General features: G+C 40.3%; 1 long non-coding RNA gene across 1 annotated transcript; it reads right to left on the bottom strand.

Moving 5' to 3' along the window:
• On the bottom strand, positions 1-3,199 carry LOC135313689 (uncharacterized). Its single transcript, XR_010373228.1, has 3 exons — positions 2,414-3,199; positions 1,755-1,812; positions 1-916 (listed from the first exon to the last, which is right to left on the bottom strand). It is a non-coding gene; the product is annotated as an uncharacterized LOC135313689 (long non-coding RNA).
• Positions 3,200-12,963: the final 9,764 nt, after the last annotated feature.

The following is a 12,963-nucleotide window of genomic DNA, read 5'->3' as shown; positions in this document are numbered from 1 at the left end:
TTTCACCAAAACAGACACTCTAAACCAACTGGTGCTAAGGTACTGCAGTTAAAAAAAGAAGAAAACAAAATTGGGGGGGAAAGGATGAACAAAACAAGTCAGCGAGAAGAAAGTTGAGTATTTAATTTTTCTGTTCTCAGCCCTATTCCATTAATGGGTATATGCAATATCGCAATATCTTAAATCTCCTGTGTCATTTCTTAAATCTCCATCTTCTACAGGAACTATAGAGACAAAGGCATACAAAAAGTACTTTTAGGGCTTCCTTGTGCATAGTGTAGGTATGCATGAGTTTAAAGTATTCACATCTTATCCCCTGCTTCCTGCCCTAACTCAAGACAATAGTCTTTGGACTTTAAAAGCAGAATCTTCAGTACTCATGGTCTGAAGTGATTCACCAGCTTTGAAGTATTATTTTTAATCTAAATCCTCATTTTCCACTGACTTAAATTTTGAAGTATGCCTGACCTTCAAGGAGCTCAGCAAATGGTCTCCCAGGGGTAAGATTCCTGTTACACTGAAACATCTTATGTACCCCTGAGTGCAACATCAGGTAATTTTACAAGTTTTATTTATCTAGTGAGTCACACTTACTAGAAAGATATGGATAGTTCAGAGACTATACCAACCTCTCTTGATACACTCGCTTCACCTAAATAACCTACAGCAATTAGTTATTTGTAACCTCTAGATTTGAAGTCTCTTTTTTACTTTCATCCTCGAGATCAAATTCATTGAACGATTGCACTAACATAAAACACCAAACTTTAATCTCAGTAGCATCAGGACATCATTATTATTTTAATAGAAGATTTCATCTCCTTGGTCTTTTTGCTTCTCAGTACTTGCGTAATCTTCGCTTCTGCCTGGTACAGTGGACAGGACCCCGATGGGTGCACACCAGCAATGTTGAAATCTATCAGCCAACACAGAATAATTTTGGAAAGAAACAACCAGGTCAGTTGTCCAAGGTTGCAGTCTTGAAAGCGAGGAGCATTTCACGAGCTAAATTAGATAGGAATCTGCATCAATCCATTCTCAGTGCAGAGAGTTAGAAAGGGCATATGCTTGAGCCTCTGCCAGGACCTAACAAGTCCAACACCAGCTCTAAGACCTAGGTAAGATTTGGGACTGTTCTGTTAGCAAATCCCTTCTCCAGACTCAACTATATTTTTCAGAGTGCCCAAAAGCCAGCAAGAGATTTCATTTTTCAAGTCAAAGAAAGAAATCCCATCCCTGAAGTTGCATTTAATGAGAAGGGCTGTGGAAGCACACAACAACTAACATGAAGTTGCCACCAAGGAGGGAGCAGCACTGTTGTAGCTTTCTCTCTGATGTTAGGGTTTAGCTCACAACCCAAAGGGAGATTTTTCTCCCTTCCATTAGAGAAGTTATGTGGCTAAGAGCTCTGTGGGGAGAATGATGTGACAGAGGGTGTTGGTAACATTATTTTTGGAGGAATGTTGGAAGTCTGGATTAAGTTCAGATCTGCTGGATGAAAGCTAAGAGAAACAAATTAGCCTAACAGACTGTAGTCTATGTTGCTTTATGGTTAAATGTAAAACACGCTATGCAGGACTATAGTCCCTTGCAAAAAGGGAACACTAGACTAGAACTTTGCAGAACGAAGGTCTGTGATGTAAACCAATTAAAATATCTGAATACACTAAAATATAAGACAAGACTTCATGATTTGTTTTCAGAAGAACGAAGCTGGGGGAACAAAGGGTACATATATTATGGTACTGACTTACCTCAAGATAGTTGGATCATCACAAGCCATGTTAAAACTGACAGACGTCCAAATTCTTCCTAGACAATAAATCAGAAACAGCCACTATATACCTGCTTGCTGTAGTGATACTTGGATACAGCAGAGAGCCCATATTCACAGTCACAAGTCACAGCCTAGAACTTTGTCTGCAAACTGAAGGGTGTGATTAGACTCAGCTCGATGTATCCACAAAAGGCAGAAAGACAGAGGAATAACCAGCAAAGCTCTGACAATAAGCAGAAACACCAACCTCTTCGGGGCACAGAATCAATGGGAGGGGCAGACTTGGAAAGAGTTTGTTCTGTATTAAGAAACAAAACTTATGTACACCCTCCTGTAAATTTAAAACATCATGTGTCATAGTTGATTCACAGGATTTTCTTGTTCTTCTATCAGAAGATAATTCCACCAACCCCAAATTTTATCTTACCAATCACGCAATAAAGGAAAAGTGTTTTGCTTGTAACATTTCTAGAGCCTGGTCCAACTGCAGTTTGTATCTGGGTACTTGGCCAGCTGTACTAGCTGCTACACAGACTGAAGAGGACAGAGTTCTTCCCCTGAAGAGCACAAACCTTTGGAACATGAGGCACAAAGGCAATCCAGCAGCACAGTTAGTTTAGTTTTACTAAATTTTACCTTACATGTTTCATAACTTCCATAGAGACTTGCATTTAATGACAGCATTCATCCTGAAGTGGGTGGCGGTGGTTCTTCAGACTATACTTTTCAAGATGTTTTATTCCTCATTCTCTCTTGTTCCTTGCTAAAAACTGGGATTTGACTTTTTACAACAGTTTATACTGTAAGCCTGAGGGAGGAAAAATCAGTTTTTCTTTCTGTGCTTCAGTTAAAGAAGGAAATAAGTAACATGAGCCATGAAAGGACTTTGATCCAGAACTAGGGAATGTAAATGCTTTACAGATGCCAAATAAGGATGTTTCCAAAGAAAAGAAAACAAAGCATTCTCTACCCCAACCCTTTTTCATTTCCAAACAAGGTAATGGAAGGAGAATTTTGTAAGATTTTGATAGAAGTTCCATTTCTCCAAGAGGTTGTTCTGTTTTTAATAATTGCATACATTCATCAGAATAAACTACTGATTGTTTTGACAGGGGCTTATTGTGTTCCTGGGAGGCAAAAAAATTTCTTTAGATCCAGAGTGTCTCTTAAAGCCCTATAGTGACTAGAGAGAAACAGGGTAGAGACGAAAGAATCCATCCTTAACTGCAATGAATTAAGTGAAATTATAATGACTTGCCTGACGGCCTGCACAACGTATCCTAGGAAGGTCCACAGGACGTACTGGCACTGGTGAATCCCAAGCAGAAAGTGCCATGAATAGAAAGATCCTGTGGTTGATGGGGTTTATTTGTACTGTATTTTTGGTTAGCATGTGACCTTGCTCTGACTTACAAACACAGCATCAACATCAGTTCATCTTGCACTTTTACCATAACCCAGCCTCCGTGGGTACGAACTGCTGAGAGCCTTCAACAAACAAACAAGATGTAACAGACTAAAATATAAAGTGTTTCCAACTAAACCTTACTTTCCCTTTACGAAATTAGGAGCCTACCTTCTATTTATGTGAGTTGGAACAAGGTATCTGAGAGGAAAGTCATGACTCCAAGATTGAGTAACTCTGTTGCAGTCTACTCAAATCCCTTTTAACTGTCTTTCACTGTAGAAGCCTTTTAGAAACTCATACTATTTGAATATCTACTATATGTTTTTTAAAAATAATGTGAAGTACCCTTTATGTATACAGAACACAACAGGTAAACTTATTTTGGCATTGTATGTTCTTAAACATGTGTTTTACACAATATTTTGACTCAGCAAAGGATGGAATAAATAACGCTTAGCATATGTGCCTGGTCCCAAGATAAAAATCTATGGATTCAGCCCATACAGATGGGCCCTACACTTGCATGATAACTCAAGGACATTTGTAAGACTCTGCATGAGTGCAGGTGTCTTCCCTGATCCTCTTGCAAGATCAGAAGATTGGGTCAATAGCTGTCCTTCAGATAATGTCACTATTAACATCTCCAGACATAACCACAGATAAAGCAACAAGAATAAAGCAGGTCAGAAATGAGCTTCTAAGCTTATGGTACAGCTGCCTTACTTCCCCTCTAATTCCCTAAATCCCAGAGCACAGTGAGAATAAAAAAACCCCACCTTGCCAGTAGAAAAACAGTGCCACGAAGTAGCCAGTGTCCAGGTATGGGAGACAAACATTGGAGTTCAGAAACATCAGACATGCATACATCATTGGGGAATGTCAAGATGAGAGCTCATTCCTTTATCTCTCACGACAAAAGTGTATGAACGTATGAGGATATGACTTGTTTTGATTGTTTACTTCACACTAAAAATAAATTGGTGCTTGTATACTAGTACTAATGATTTAATAATGTATTAACATCTTAAGTCTGCTGTCCAGCCACAGCAGAAGTAACTAGTACTTACGATAAATAACACGTTACAAATCACCCCGCTATCATGCAGCACTTCCTGGCAGGTTTTGCAGTTCCTTTAGCACAGGAAACAACATGTTTCAGTACAGTATTTCAGCAATTCCATGACTTTCTGTGTTGACTATGCAGGAAACTGTGATTTTCCAAACAGTATTTTATGGATTTGAACCCACTTACATGTAAGTGGGGAGGACACAGTCAGAGAGGCAGGAAAAGCTACACTTCTATTACTATAACACTTCCCATTAAACAGCAACATCTTGAACCAGTATGTCAAGTAGGGCAGACTAGTTTTAATCACAATGGTCTGCATTCAGCATGAGACTCCTTATTAAGTCCTCCATGTCACACTGCTGATTTGCTAGCGGCTTAAGATAGCTGACAGCAGGCTGTGCTCTTCCCTTCCAGCATCAGGACAGATGGCCCGAGTTCACTTCAGCAACTCACTTCAGCTGATATGAAAAAAGAAACACTAAGAAGCATTCTTATCACAGCAATAAGACACAGCCAAGTCCTGGAAAGGGAAGGGAGCCTGCCTCCTGAAGGGTGGAAAACATTGTTCTGCCACAGTAAATAGCACCAGCTGGGCTCTCGGATGTCTTCCTGTGGGCAGACTGCTGGAGAGAATCCACACTCTAAACATGCCTTGCAATAATTTACCCCATATGCAAGTAAACGTTTAAATGTTCAACAGCAACTAACATGCAGTATTTCTTAGACTGTTTGAATATGAGGGAGAATAAAATGGATCAATCCACTTCAATATCATTTAAGAATAAAGAGGAGGAGATCGCAAGCATCGCTGGCACAGCACTCCCTTGCTGCACGCAGCCCAGGTAGCTAGGTGGCCTCAAGCAACTCTCACAGGATTCAGAGTGGATTTACCAGCTCAATCATGGCTTGCAGACCTACATCTCCTGGTCTCCTCAGGTCAGACCCTCGCACTCATTCCTGCAGGCCCTAAAACTAGCACTAAGCTCACTGTTTCCCCAGTATAAATGCATTCTTCCCACAGATACATCCTTGTAGAAACTGGTGTTAGAAGTGTCAACTTTCACGGATATACAGTAGTTAAAATGAAACAGAGAACCTCACAGAGTAGCTCAATACAATGTACACACAGATAAAGTGCAAGAGAACAGCAGATAAAATTAATAATTTGCCTGTCAAATACATTGTCCTCCTCTTCTCTTTCTGGGACCAATGCTTTAGCCAGTGCCTCTTCTATTTTGACAACACCTCTCAGAAGAAGGTTAACAACTGTCCTCTAAGTTATTGTAAGATCCCTTTGACTCCCCTCAGACTGGTTTCCATGAACTGACATTAGGTGTCACAATTTCTATTTTCCAGAGAAGTTTAGCAATGGAGTCCCTGAGCAAATCCTTGGCAGAGCAGGAAGTCCCAGGATCCACTACTATGCTTTGATCACTAGGCACTGCTCCTTTACACCCACGCTTGCCTGATTTCAAGCACGTAAATCAAACTTTTGACAAGACAACACACAAGGTGTACCAGGCAGTTCCATATTTTAACCCTAAATTAAAACAGCAAAGCAAAGCTGTTTGCTTGTTAAGACCCTTATTCTACATAACACAGGACCAAGGACCCAGACCTTAACTCTCCATCCTCAAGAAATATATTCTGGGGTAAAGAAGAAAGCACTTGAGCCAAGCATAGTGGTAGTGGGTACTTTAAGCAAAGTCCAGGGCTACCAGCTTGATAAGGGTACCTGGAGTTTTGTTTTGGCTTTAAGCCGTATAACATGGATGTGATATAACAAGAAAATGAACCAGTTAAAGAGGAAAACAATATGAATAAAACAATATAAAATTTGAACCGATTAAACATATTTGAAATAAAAGGTTAAAAATAAGTGCTCATCAATTGGGGTGTTAAAAGAGGAATCAAGTGGGGTCAAGGGTTACAACTTTTGTTTATCAATGGAAAGAGCACACGTTCCCAGAATGGGAGAGAAAAAATAAAAGGACCATGTGTGTTTACAGAGAGTATTTGCAAGCAATGGTAACAGAAGTATTACAATCAGATGTGTATTAATTCCTTTGAGGGGGAGAGATTACAATCCACAGCAGCAAAACTCCAGAGGTAAGTAACAAGGAGGCCCCAAGAAATCCAAAGGAAGCAAGAACAGAGGTAAAACCTTTAACAGATGTGTCAGGAAGTTCTTTGATAGCTGAACTGCACAGGAAGTCTCAAAACATCTCCCAAATGGCAGTATCTGTATCACATAGGCATCCCTCACAGCAGTGCCGGGAAAGACCCTTACTGGAGGCCTCTTGTCTGACATTGGAGAAAGCTCTGTAAGCCTTACTTGGAAAGTGATTAAAAATAACCCAATTAAAATGGATGTAACTTAAGCAACTAGTGATACCAGGTAAAATATTTGTATGTCTTGGTGGTTTGATTTTGTTTGTGGTGGGTTTTTGTTTGTTTTGGTGGGTTTTTTCCCTTTTTTTTTCTTTAATCACTGCATTTTCTATACTTCATGAAAAATAAGATTTTTGAAGGGTGGACGACTGTGGTCCATGGGATTACATCAGCATGAAGGATGTAAAGCTGGCAGCTGACAAGCTCTCACGAACAGCAGACTTGCATTTCTAACACCAAGAGAGTAACCAATGTATGAAAATGTAGTAACTCCAGAAAGTTGGTAGTGCAGGCCTGTCTCCAATGACTGAAATGCCTAAGAGCTACCTCACCACAAAGCAGTGTATAAAGAAACTGTAACTGCCCAGAAGAGAAAAAGCAAGCTGCACCCATGAGTATATATCAATTTTTTACTTGCGCATGGGTAAATAAATGTATATTGATACTGCAAAGTATGTGTATTAATACTGGAGAGTTATTCTCCCATCTTCAGACTGCGATACAGAGAAAGATCTTAATATATAAGCCATGCAAAGTCTAATGCAATTAGTAATTGTAACTTCCTACAAATAATGAGCAAATGATATGCATATGACAGCATTGGGTAATTAAACGTCTCTGCTCCTGTCAACTCTGCAGGACTGTCCCACCAAAATCTTACACACAAAACAACAAAATCAAAAACCTGTAGGGTGGTGATGACTAGCAGGGAAGTATTTTGGACAAAGACGGACTTGTTCATTAAGCTTTGCAAATCAAGAAGCCCCTTTCCACCTTCAGTAGAATATCAGTTTAGAATCAGCAAAAAGCTTAGGAAAAGTAAGGTTGAGTTTCTTACATAAATCTTGGTCAGCTGCTGTACTAGGTCTATCATACTCTGTGTGCAGGTGGCAGAAAATTTCAAATAACATTGTGAAGCTTAGTATAAGCACAGACAAGAAAAACTGTTCTTGGAAATATGTACCTAATTAAGATAAACCAGGCTTTGAACCAACTACTTGAAAAAAAGTACACTTTGCCTTAACACCAACACGTAGAACATGTTTAACAATGTGTTTGTTCACTTAGGCAAAACCACCCACATCAACAAGCACCTCTAGCCTTAATTTAGATACTAAGCAGGAAGCTCAGTTTCCAGGAGGAGAATGCTGCAAGAGAAGCTTCTCAGCGACCACCCAAGAGTGCTTCAAGTCACAACGTGTGAATGAATCACAGAATCATAGAAAGGTAGGGGTCAGAAGGGACCTCTGGGATCACCTGGTCCAACCCCCCTGCTTGAGCAGGCACACCCAGAGCAGGGGGCACAGGAACGCGTCCAGGCAGGTTTTGACCATCTCCAGGGAAGGAGGCTCCCCAGCTTCCCTGGGCAGCCTGTGCCACTGCTCTGGCACCCTCACAGAATCTCTTGCCACAGAAAAGCATATGGCGTGGGCCCTGTGCTGTAGACCCTAGTCAGCTTGACAAGTAGCTTTACACCTGCAGTCCAATACACTTCTCTAGCATCATCCGGGCAAACAGCAAAGCCTGTGATGTAGCCTGCCACTGCGGGAGGCAACAGCTGCATACCGAGTTTTGTGGAGCTCCAATGGCAATTATAGTTGTACTGCTGTGAGGGGAGCAAAATGACCCCACAGCTTGTCACTATGAAGTCGTGTTCACCATTCTCAAGAGAATAAGAACAAGCTGATTTGTGAAGTGCGTTGTCTCTAGTTTTCTAAGCGTTAAATGAAAGCTGTACCTGAAAAAATGGTAACTGTGTTAAATGATAACTTGTCACTTTCTTTTACAGATGCCTTACGCTAAGTTTAAGTTACCATGGTTACACCTTTTACGATAAATATTCTAATAAACAGGAGGGAATAAGAAATAGTTGGGCCCTTGATTATGCTTTTTTTTTTTTAAAATGTCGTGGGGGTGGTTTTTTTTGTTGGTTGGGATTTTTTAAGTTACTAAGACTGGTAGTATCATGTAACTGGCAGAATTACTACTGCAATATTATCAGTAATATTTGTAAGCAGCTGAACATCTAATACATATTGCAGTGAGACAAAAATTTCTGCCTGCTCTCACTGAATATTATGTACCTTCCAATTTTGTTAAAATTAACTTAGAACCTAGTGCTACCGAAATCTCTAGCTATATCTCAGCAGAGTTTTTAAGACAAATCTATTTGTCATCATGTTTGTTCTGTGGAAATACAAGATACATGTACAGAAACATCTGCAAACTAATGTTGAGAATAATTAAATTATTTTGCATGTATTTAACTTATTTTTACTAAATGAGGAAATAGCCTTTTTTGAAGGTCATTTCTTTGGTCTTAAAAATTCAAACCCAAGCCACCTGGTTTTCATTTCCTGGCCTATTCCTTGTCTCAGCTGCATACTGTGCTAAAAACAAAGGCTCCATTCTTTAATTGTGAGTATCAGGCGCCTTTAACCTTCATTCTGTTGCTAGTGCCTTGGAATGTGAAAAAGCTAATATACAATATCCTCTTTTATTAGCTGAAATAATAAATGGCCAGTTCCACTCCTTTTATCAGCTGGGCTCAAGACCCGCGGATCCTTGGAGACTTAGACTTCAACAAAGACAGAAATGTATAGCTTTCAAAGCAAAGGCACTGTATTTGAACACAATTCTGCTCTACTTTTTTTGGATGACAGGCAGGGATTGAAGGTCACTATTTCTAAAGTTACCTAAGAAAAGGCTGGAAATAAGTCACCTTGGACCCTTGTGTTAACCCTACAGCGGTTAACAACCATCACATCTGGTCTCAATCAAAAGCCGGTAATGAACGACAGCTAGCCTTCTCAAAGGCTTGTATCATGTGCGGTTTTAACACAAAAAACTGGTACAGAGCATTAGGATCAGTGAAAGATGGCATTCTTCAGTGAGAAATGCAAGCCATCAGAGGAAGTGGGGGGGGGGGGGGATTATTTGTACAGTTCACTGAACCAGTTTATTAGCCAGCTCAGTGCAGAAGGGGATCACTAATAAGGCAAAGAAATATTTAGCTGTCAATGGAAAGGAACACTTAGACGTTAAGGCGACCAAACTGTCTCCCACTTCTGAAAGGAACAGGAGATCCAAAGCGAATAAACAAATGGGTGTAGACCCCAGGGAAGATCCTAAAAACAAGCAAGAAAGCAAGCAAACAAAAATCCCTTTTAATCAAGAAAGCAAGCTTTCAGAAAACCTGAAGCTATGATCACTATCAAGAGGTGACATGGTTATTGACTTGACACCCATCAGACAGTGTCTTGGGATAAACAGATCAAGTTCATTAATTTACTCCCTCATTTATTCACAATTCATAAAATATTTATTGCTGTTTTGCCCGCAAATAAAAACTTATTCATAACTTGAGAACATTTGGTCTGGGGCTTACGTTAGACATGACTACAGGTAACTGGACAAAGAAGAGGCACTCCTCACTCAGCGGTGCGCTGGATCTCTTATCCAGCCTTCTGGGAGGCCTTAACAAGCCCCAGATCAGCCCACAACAGCTTCAAGGGGTACAGCTGGGAGGACAGGACAGTGAAGGCTGCAGTTTAAACCACATGGGCCGGAGGGAAAGCCAGCACTGAAATCTCTTTCAGCTACTACTGGTGAGACCCAAGGCTCTCCAGCATGTGGTATAACACTGATGTACAAATTTATCCTTTGGATCACAGAGAGGGTCACATTTACCTCTTCCCTTTTTAATTCACTGACAAAGAGCAAGATTCTGCAGTTGGTTCACAGATGTACATTAAATAACAGGCAACCACTTTACTCACACATCAACACTTCCTACACTTAGTGAAGCACCACAAATTTGAGAGCTGTTTCCCGTCCTACCCCAGTCTTATTAGTAATAAGGGTATTCATTACAGCAGCTTAAATAGAGGGAAAGTATGTTGCTTAGCTTAGAGAAAAATGTGTAGAAGAATAATCAGTGTGATGCAGTGCTGTCTGAAACTTGATTTCACAGCAGTCATTGTACCAAAAGGTTTAAGAAACTGGCCATTAGAGGCAAACTTGTGAAAAGTAACTCAGAAAAAACTTGTACCATGTAATCTCTGGGAGTCACATGGATGTACAATTGGTATGGAAAACACTTTGGTTTGAGTTGTCTGTAAAGCTAGTAAACAGAATGTATGCCACAGTGATAACAAACACTCTTAAGGTTTCCTAGCGTTTATGGTGTTAAGATGATTCTGTTTATTACAACCATACCAAGCTCCAACCTTTCTTAACACATTATAAGATACTTCATAATGAACCATTTTTCAGAAAGCAGAATTCCTTCTTTGACAAGAACAGAATGTTGAAAGTCTCTTTTACTAATTTTTTAAGACTCATATGCAATTTTACTTAAAAATCATCACATCCATACTTTGTTGCAGAATTCTTTCAAATTCTGTCCAAAACCCCCAAAACCTTATGCTGGACATCAAACTTCTGTTCTCATGAAAAAAACTGCTACTCCTTAAGCAATCTCAGGGCCTCTGGAAAAAAAGGTAAATGAAAATTTACCTTATGTCTGTAATGACAATTGCCAATGCATCACAGTGTTATTTGCAAACCTTTATTTACTTAAACTCAACTCTGTGTCAAGCCAGAATTCAGGCTTCAAGTTCTGCTGTGCTTTGGAATAAGCTTTCAAATGTTCCCTCTGGAAGCACACGCAAAACAGCATCACAGAAAATCCAGCATGTCACTAACCTTCTAGCATCCTGTTTCCTTGTCTAGACAGGAACATCCTGACAAGCTCCATCTGACTCCTACAATGACTCTACTATGGGATGAAGAAATTAAATGTAGAAAGACACTGAACAGGCTCCATCTCCACTTTACTTGACAGTGGAGCAGCCCACGTAGCTCAGGCTGGGCAAGGAAGACTGGTATCAATCTTGCCAGTACCGATATACATGCACACTGTGCTCCCTGTTATTTTCCACAATTTAGAGTTTGGCAGCTATATTCTTCAAGACCCCCCTGTACCTGGCATGCTCCAGCCTGAGCAGCAGAAGCAGAGTAAAAATTTTTCAGCAGGGACCAATTATTCATGCATCCAGGAACTGCTGCAGTTTCAAGTGCAAAAAACAGGCTTGGAGAACCTCTCTTCAGTGCCCTCATTGACATCACAGCTACTGTGCCAAGACATGCAGGGGGACAGGAAAGAAGTCTGATGCAGACACTGGGAAGCATACAGGTTTCAGTGCAGAGAATGAGGGGAGAGATGCAGGTTAGTTAGACACCACGGAAAAATGAGGCATAAGCAAAGTGGGTACAACTGAATCAGAACAGGAGTGAAGGGATGTGTGTGATACTATATCAGAAGAGACAGAGAGACAGAAGCAAGAGAATCCAACTACAAGCGAACGTAACATTGAGGAATCGTTAGAGCATTGTCTTTTCCTGCTCTCAGAAAGTAGCTCAGACAACACAGACAAAAGATCTCTCCCAGTCTTTTAAGACTAGCATACCTTAAGGATAACCGCTAGCCTTGGCTAATTTTAGCCCCATCAGCTCAGGCTGTAAAGGGACATGCTTTGATGGAGAAGCTTAGACTGTAAGGAAATGCAGGTTTATATTAACTGTTCCACCCTTTCTTCCATTAAAAACGACAAACGAACAAAAAAATCAGTTACAATCAAGGGCCACATTAAGCTGTAAAATCAAATACTGTAAACTAGGAAAAGCCCAAGGCAGTATTGCTTATTGCAGTGTGGCTCGTGCCCTGTTAATTCACTGCCCCTTTCCAAATGCATCATTATCATTTATTGTAAAAAATAAATACAAAAGCCACATACCTTTTCCTTCCTGTAGGTCCCTCCACCTCATTCCACATACTGGATGAGCCTGTTCAGAAGAATCAGGGCCGTCAGTGAGGCTTTCGTCCATAGTTTCTTTTGCAATTCACTGATAAAGTTAGGAGCTGTATGTAAACCCAGAGGAGTGCGGGGCGGGAGAGGGGAAGCTGGGAAGGAACACTTGGTTCCCTTTTCAAAGAAACCTAAATAACGAAGATGAGAGTCTCTGGACATTCAGATTTTATGCTTGTACCCGTATTTACCAGACACCACACAGTAATTCTGTAGCAAGGTAAACTTCTCAGTTGCCAAGACATGGCATGTCTCCCATTTTATAAATAATCAGCAAAACAGCAGCAGTAGATCTTTTGTTCACTTAGCCTAGTCTAATTTTCTATATTAATGGCACAATTAATTACTGATTAATGGAATTTAAATAGTAGTGACCCAATCTTTCCGTTCATTTTAACACTTTGCCCTTTATCGTCCAGAATCAGAAATCTGCAGGTGAGCATCAGCC

This window comes from Phalacrocorax carbo, chromosome 5, assembly GCF_963921805.1.
Source record: "Phalacrocorax carbo chromosome 5, bPhaCar2.1, whole genome shotgun sequence".
Taxonomy (NCBI): domain Eukaryota; kingdom Metazoa; phylum Chordata; class Aves; order Suliformes; family Phalacrocoracidae; genus Phalacrocorax; species Phalacrocorax carbo.
This window is presented reverse-complemented; position numbering and strand designations above follow the sequence as displayed.